This window comes from Scylla paramamosain, chromosome 43, assembly GCF_035594125.1.
Source record: "Scylla paramamosain isolate STU-SP2022 chromosome 43, ASM3559412v1, whole genome shotgun sequence".
Lineage (NCBI taxonomy): Eukaryota > Metazoa > Arthropoda > Malacostraca > Decapoda > Portunidae > Scylla > Scylla paramamosain.
Genome location: NC_087193.1, coordinates 5,437,184 through 5,444,683, shown reverse-complemented (window position 1 = coordinate 5,444,683; position 7,500 = coordinate 5,437,184). Strand labels below are relative to the sequence as shown.

Sequence of the window (7,500 nt, the reverse complement as noted above, 5' to 3'; positions counted from 1 at the left end):
TGTGAATATAAAAAAGAAAATGCGTGTCCCTCAGTGTTATTCCAGGTTAGGACGTGTAAAGGAAGGGTTGTGTGTGTGTCTGTGTGTGTGTGTGTGTGTGTGTGTGTGTGTGTGTGTGTGTGTGTGTGTGTGTGTTTGTGTGTGTTCGTACGTAGCCAGTCTCTTTGAGCAAGGATTTTGAAAGTGTGTGACTATCAGAGAGAGAGAGAGAGAGAGAGAGAGAGAGAGAGAGAGAGAGAGAGAGAGAGAGAGAGAGAGAGAGAGAGAGAGAGAGAGAGAGAGAGAGAGAGAAAAGCAAAAATACCTTTCACACTTTTCTTTACTTCCTTCTTTCTTATTTCTCTTTACTATTTATAGACCGATGTATTGGAGTTTTACCCTTCCTCCTCCTCCTCCTTCTCCTCCTCCTCCTCCTCCTCCTCCTCCTCCTCCTCCTCCTCCTCCAGCGGCAGCCAATCTCGCAGCCCTCCTCGGCGGCGTCGTTCCAAGGGTCCTCAGGGGCGTTGCGGTATTGTGACTTCTGCGCCTTCTGCAGGAGCGGCGTTTGTGGGGAGAGAGGCGCGGCGATTCCCCAGGAGGAGGAGGAGGAGGAGGAGGAGGAGGAGGAGGAGACGACATCAGGGGAAGAAGACAAAAGAGAAAGGATATATGAGAGAGAGAGAGAGAGAGAGAGAGAGAGAGAGAGAGAGAGAGAGAGAGAGAGAGAGAGAGAGAGATTAGGAGGGGAGAGAAGGGAGAGGATAATGATTAATTAGTTAGGTAGCTGAGTATTGTTACGAGAGGACCAGACCAGAGAGAGAGAGAGAGAGAGAGAGAGAGAGAGAGAGAGAGAGAGAGAGAGAGAGAGAGAGAGAGAGAGAGAGAGAGAGAGAGAGAGAGAGAATCAGTTCAGTCAGCCAGGTAACTGTTCCTTCCTTCTCTCTTGATTAACTCTCATTCATTCGCTCAAATCTTCGCCTCATTTTACTAGGAAACTTTCTTGATTAAAAGCCAGAATTACGTCTCTGGTCTCCCCTCGTCTCCTTCCCCTCTACTTCCCCTCTACCTCCTCTCTTCTCCTCCCCTCTCACCGTTAAATCGCATCTCTCTCTCTCTCTCTCTCTCTCTCTCTCTCTCTCTCTCTCTCTCTCTCTCTCTCTCTCTCTCTCTCTCTCTCTCTCTCTCTCTCTCTCTGTCAGTGTGTTCGCTTCTCTATTAAACTCTAAAGTCTTTCCTCAGTGTGTCTGTGAATGTATGTATGTAGGTTTAGTTGGTGTGTGTGTGTGTGTGTGTGTGTGTGTGTGTGTGTGTGTGTGTGTGTGTGTGTGTGTGTGTGTGTGTGTGTGTGTCTGTGTTATTCTCTCGTCTGTTTTTTTCTCTATTTTATTCTTATTTCTAATTTCTCTTGATTTCTTTTCTTTTTTTTTCTTTGATTTAATTTTTTTCTTGTCTGTGGTTCTTGCCTGCCTGAATCTCTCTCTCTCTCTCTCTCTCTCTCTCTCTCTCTCTCTCTCTCTCTCTCTCTCTCTCTCTCTCTCTCTCTCTCTCTCTCTCTCTCTCTCTCTCAAAACACCTGCATTTTCACACTTTCAAGTCTCGTTCTTTCTTTCTTCCTTTCCTCCTCTATTTTCCTTCCCTAAAATTTTCCTCCCTCTGTCCTAATCCTTATTTTCACGCCTGACTTTTCCTTCATTTCGCTCTCCCTGCTTCTCCCTCTCATTTTCTTTCCCTATCCACCGATTTCTATTCCTCTCACCCTCCTCCTCCTCCTCCTCCTCCTCCTCCTCCTCCTCCTCCTCCTCCTCCTCCTCCTCCTCCTCCTCCTCCCTCTCTTCCTTCCTTCCTTTCTCTATTTCTCTCTGCCAATTCCCTGAAACACATAAAACTTCATCCCAATTTATCTAAAGATACCCAAAGGAAGATTTGGTGAGAGAGGGAGGGGGGAGGAAGGAAGGAAGGAAGGAGGGAAGGATAAAAGAAAGGGGAAGGAAGAAATAGAGGAAGGAGAAGTGAGGAGAAGGAAGGAAAGCAGGGCAGGAAGAAAGGAAGAAGAGGAAGAAGGAATGAAGGAAGAGGTGAAGAGGAAGGCGAGGGAGAGAGAGAGAGAGAGAGAGAGAGAGAGAGAGAGAGAGAGAGAGAGAGAGAGAGAGAGAGAGAGAGAGAGAGAGAGAGAGAGAGAGAGAGAGAGAGAGAGAGAGAGAGAGAGAGAGAGAGAGAGAGAGAGAGAGAGAGAGAGAGAGAAAGGAACGAATTAGCCACATTTCTTATATTCCCAGAGAGAGAGAGAGAGAGAGAGAGAGAGAGAGAGAGAGAGAGAGAGAGAGAGAGAGAGAGAGAGAGAGAGAGCAAAGATTCTAAATACAAAGAAGAACAAAAAGTAACCAAACAGAATTAAAATGCGACAAAGACGAAAGGAATATTGTGGAAAGGAGGAGGAGGAGGAGGAAGAGGAGGAGGAAGAGGAGGAGGAGGAGAAGGAAGAGGAAATGAAGACAAATTAAGAGGTAGAAAAGTAGAAAGTATAACTGAAGGAAAAAGATGAAAGAACACACACACACACACACACACACACACACACACACACACACACACACACACACACACACACACACACACACACACACACACACACACACAACCAATTACACAACTGCTACAAAATGTCCACGCAAACTTATTTAATTATTCATTCTACCTTCCCTCTCTCCTCCTCCTCCTCCTCCTCCTCCTTCTCCTCCTCCTCTTCCTGCCTTCGTTTGCTGGGGTGTGTTTAAGAAGGAGTCTTTCACACTTTTCCATGTCCAACTTACCTTAAGACAACACAAACTTTACCTGCAAATTAAACAAGCAAACACCTTGATGAGTGGCTCCTCAGGTTTGCTTCCTTACACACACACACACACACACACACACACACACACACACACACACACACACACACACACACACACACACACACACACACACACACACCTGCTTGACTTTCCTATCCTGAGTTCACAAGTTGTTCCTCTCTGTCTGTCTGTCTGTCTGTCTGTCTGTCTGTCTGTCTGTCTGTCTGTCTGTCTGTCTGTCTGTCTGTCTGTCTGTCTGTCTGTCTGTCTGTCTCTCTCTCTCTCTCTCTCTCTCTCTCTCTCTCTCTCTCTCTCTCTCTCTCTCTCTCTCTCTCTCTCTCTCTCTCTCTCTCTCTCTCTCTCTCTCTCTCTCTCTCTCTCTCTCTCTCTCTCTCTCTCTCTCTCTCTCTCTCTCTACAAGGTCCTTCTGTTTCTTTCGTTATCTTCTTTACTTTTCTTTTGTGTTTGTTTGTTTGTGTGGTTATTCTTTTCTTCATATTTCTTATTTTTTTTCTTTTCAATTTTTTTCTTATTTTATGGGGCTTCTTAAGTTGTTTTTGTTGTTTTTTTTCTCTTCTGAAGTCTTTTTTCCTGCTTTTTTCTTTCTTTCTTCTTTCTTTGTGTCCTTAAATTCCTCGCTTTAACATTTTCCCTTTTCTTTTTATTCATTTTCTTTTTGTTTTTCCTTTCTGTCTTGTGTGTTTTTCCTTTTATTTTTTTCTTCACTTTTATAAACACTTTCGCTTTCAGAGAGAGAGAGAGAGAGAGAGAGAGAGAGAGAGAGAGAGAGAGAGAGAGAGAGAGAGAGAGAGAGAGAAATAAGAACCTGAATAAGAAAAATCAAGAAAAATGGAAGATTGTATAGAAGAAATCAAGGAAAAGCAAACATATACAACGAGAGAGAGAGAGAGAGAGAGAGAGAGAGAGAGAGAGAGAGAGAGAGAGAGAGAGAGATACGTTCCTGGGGCAGAGCAAAGCGGCCACAGAATGAATATGACAAAACTTTCCTCATTGGTGATCAAGTTTCTTTCTCTTCCGAGGCGAGCTTCACGAGTCTCATTTGCTTCACTGTGAGCTTCGCGGCGGCCAGTGAAGCCTCCCGCCCATGCCTCCCGCTACTACACCCTCCTCCTCCTCCTCCTCCTCCTCCTCCTCCTCCTTCCTTCTTCTCTTCCTCTTCTACCTTCTACTTCGTCTTTTCTTTCATTCGTCATTTTTTTTTTCGTATTCTTACATTTTTTGTTTTGTTTTTCTTCCTTCTTCTTGCTCCTCATCTTCCTCTTCTTCCTGCTCCTTCTTCTTTCCTCTTATCTTGTCTTGGATTCTTTTTTCTTTTTTTTTATTTCTCTCCGTCTCCTCTTCCTTCTCTTGTCTTTGCTTCCTCCTCCACCTTCTTCGCCTCTTCTTCTTCTTCTTCTTCTTCTTCTTCTTCTTCTTCTTCTTCTTCTTCTTCTTCTTCTTCTTCTTCTTCTTCTTCTTCTTTTATTCTTTCCTTTTGTTTCCTCCTGTTCTTCCTCTTCATCTTCCCACATTTCTCCTCATAATCTTCGCCTTCGTCTTGTTTCCTTTCATTTTTATCCTCCACGCTTTCTTTTTCCTCTTTCGTCTTTCTTTTTCCTTCTTTTTTTGTTGTTACTCATTGCTTGCTCTCTCTCTCTCTCTCTCTCTCTCTCTCTCTCTCTCTCTCTCTCTCTCTCTCTCTCTCTCTCTCTCTCTCTCATGTTTCTAAGTTTCCAAATTTTTCATACTCCCTTTTCTAGTCGCTTTTTTTTCCTATTTTTACCCTTTTCTTTACTTTTTCCTTTTCTTTCCTTTCTTTCCCTATTGGTATTACAGAGGCAAGAATGTTTTTCCCTTCGTATCACCAGACTTCTTTCCTTCCTCCTTTTTTTCCTCTACCACCAACCAGGGAGAGGAGGAGGAGGAAGAAGAGGAGGAGGAAGAGGAGGAGGAGGAGGAGGAGGAGGAGGAGGAGGAGGAAGGAGAGGATGACGAGGAGGGTGGTGGGAGAAGTAGTGGAGGGAGAGAAACGAACAAAGGCTGAGGCGATGGAGGTAAAGGGAGGGGAGGGAGTGAGAGAGGGGAGAGGGGAGAGGGGAGAGGTGGAATGGGTGCTGAGAGAGAATAGGGTGAATGGTGAATGGAAGTTGGAAGGAGGGAATGGGAGAGTGAGGTGAGGGGGTGAGTGGCTCGGTAGGAGGAGAAGAAAAAATAAGAATACAAAGGAATACAAAGGAAGACCAAACAGCAACAGACCTTGAGGAAGAGGAGGAGGAAGAGTGAAGGAAGATGAAGAAACAACTCAAGAAATTACGAAATGCAAAGAAAATGTAAGAAATAGTGAGGTGAATCTCTCTCTCTCTCTCTCTCTCTCTCTCTCTCTCTCTCTCTCTCTCTCTCTCTCTCTCTCTCTCTCTCTCTCTCTCTCTCTCTCTCTCTCTCTCTCTCTCTCTCCATTCGTAGAAGACCTGTGGCGAGCAAATGAACTGAGTCAATAAATAATGAATAACAAAATGAATAACTCACGCTGTTTCTTGATAAAAATGAAAGAGGATAAATCAATTTGTCGCAAGAGTAACTTCTCTCCATTACACCTTCCATTTTGTAGCAGTAGTAGCAATAGTAGTAGTAGTAGTAGTAGTAGTAGCAGTAGTAGTAATGACGGCAGTGAGAGCGATGATGATAACAATAATAACAATGACAAAAGAACAACAAAACAAAAAAAAAGGAGAAGAAAAGGAAAAGTAAACAACAGTACATCCAGTTACACACACACACACACACACACACACACACACACACACACACACACACACACACACACACACACACAGACAGACAAAATGATGGTAGGGTTGATAGTAAGAACAATGTGGAGAGGAAGAGTAAGACAACGAAGAAGCACAGGAGGAAGAGAAGAAGGAGGAGAAGGAGGAGGAGGAGGAGGAGGAGGATGAGGAGGAGGAGGAGGAGGAGGAGGAGGAGGTAGTGTCGAATTTATAGAGGAAAGGAAGGGACGCGAATCCTGAAGGAATGTTGAAATGACAAACCTCCTCCTCCTCCTCCTCCTCCTCCTCCTCCTCCTCCTCCTCCTCCTCCTCCTCCTCCTCCTCCTCCTCCTCCTTTCCCAGAGTCACGTGATCAATAGGTGTCGGGGTGGAGGGTACCAAGGAGGATGGGGGGAGAGGGGGATTGGGGTGTTTGGAAGGTGCGGGGGGGTGTGGGGGTTGGGTACGATGGCAGTTAATTGAAGGATGACAAATAGTTTTGGAAACCTTATTTTTGGTGCGTTCTCCGGCTCGATTTTCTCCTTTTCTTTTTTTGTTATTATTTTTTAATTTAAATTTTTTTTATCTTTGTTTTTATTTTTTCATTCGTCGTCTTTTTTTCATTTTTCGTTGTGTTTTCTTCGATTTTGTCTTTTCTTTTCTTCACTTTTAATTTCCTTTCAATTTGTTTCCTTTGCTGTTATTATTATTATTGTTATTATTGTTATTATTATTATTATTATTATTATTATTATTATTATTATTATTATTATTATTATTATCATCATTACTGATGATTCTTTTGTAGTAATAGTAGTAATAGCAGTAGTAGTAGTAGTAGTAGTACCAGCAGCAGCAACACCCGTACCAGTAGTAGTAGTAGTAGTAGTAGTAGTAGTAGTAGTAGCAGTAATAGTAGTAGCAGTATTTTATTTTTATCATATTTATTTATTTTCTTATTGCCACTACAACTAATAAATCTATTACAATAAAAATAACAACAATAATCATATCGTAATTTAGACGAGAACTTCTCGTGGAGCCCTGGCCGTGATCGTATAGTGGTTAGTACATTGCGTTGTGGCCGCAATAACCCAGGTTCGAATCCTGGTCACGGCAAATCTACTATTTTACTTTCATTTGTGTATTTTCTCTTTCTCTCTCTTTCTCTCTTTCTCTCTCTCTCCCTCGTTCGTCCCTCTCTCTCTCTCCTAGAAGTAATGCTAAGAAGAAGGAGAATATAAAGAATATAAAAACGAAGAAGGAAAGGGAAGAAAGAAAGAAGAAATAGAAGAAAACAAAGAAAGAAGTAGATGATGAAGTAATAATCAAAATAATAATAATAATAATAATAATAATAATAATAATAATAATAATGAAACAGACGAGTATCATCACCATCATCATCACCATCATCATCATCATCATCACCACCACCACCACCACCACCACCACCATCAGCCCAGCAGGTGAAGCAGTCAGTAATGAGCCGGACAGGTATGCATCACGTGCCACTCATTACCTCTCTCACCTGTATTTTTTTTATTGTCATTCATAACATCATATTTGGATGTAATTATTCTCAATGTATACTTTTTCTTCCTCCCTTTTTATCTTGCTCTTTTTATCTCTCCTTGAATTACTTCCTTTTTTTTCTCTCTCTCTCTCTAGTCTTTCCCTCTCTCTTTTTCCTCTCTCTATCTCTCTATCTCTCCTCCAGTAATGTCTTCGCTAATTTAAACATCAAGTACTCTAGTTAATTGGATATTGAAGCGTCCTTCTCTGCTATTTTTCCCATGTCTATTTTTCCCTTTTATCATTATTTTCCCTTCCTTCCCCTGCAACGCTCCCTCGCATCTTCGTATTTTTCGAGTCAAATTTCCAGAGAGAGAGAGAGAAAGAGAGAGAGACCAAGAGAA

At 42.5% G+C, this 7,500-nt stretch overlaps 1 non-coding gene across 1 annotated transcript; it reads left to right on the top strand.

Moving 5' to 3' along the window:
• Positions 1 to 6,628: 6,628 nt before the first annotated feature.
• On the top strand, positions 6,629 to 6,700 carry Trnah-gug (transfer RNA histidin (anticodon GUG)). Its single transcript has one exon. It is a non-coding gene; the product is annotated as a tRNA-His (tRNA).
• Positions 6,701 to 7,500: the final 800 nt, after the last annotated feature.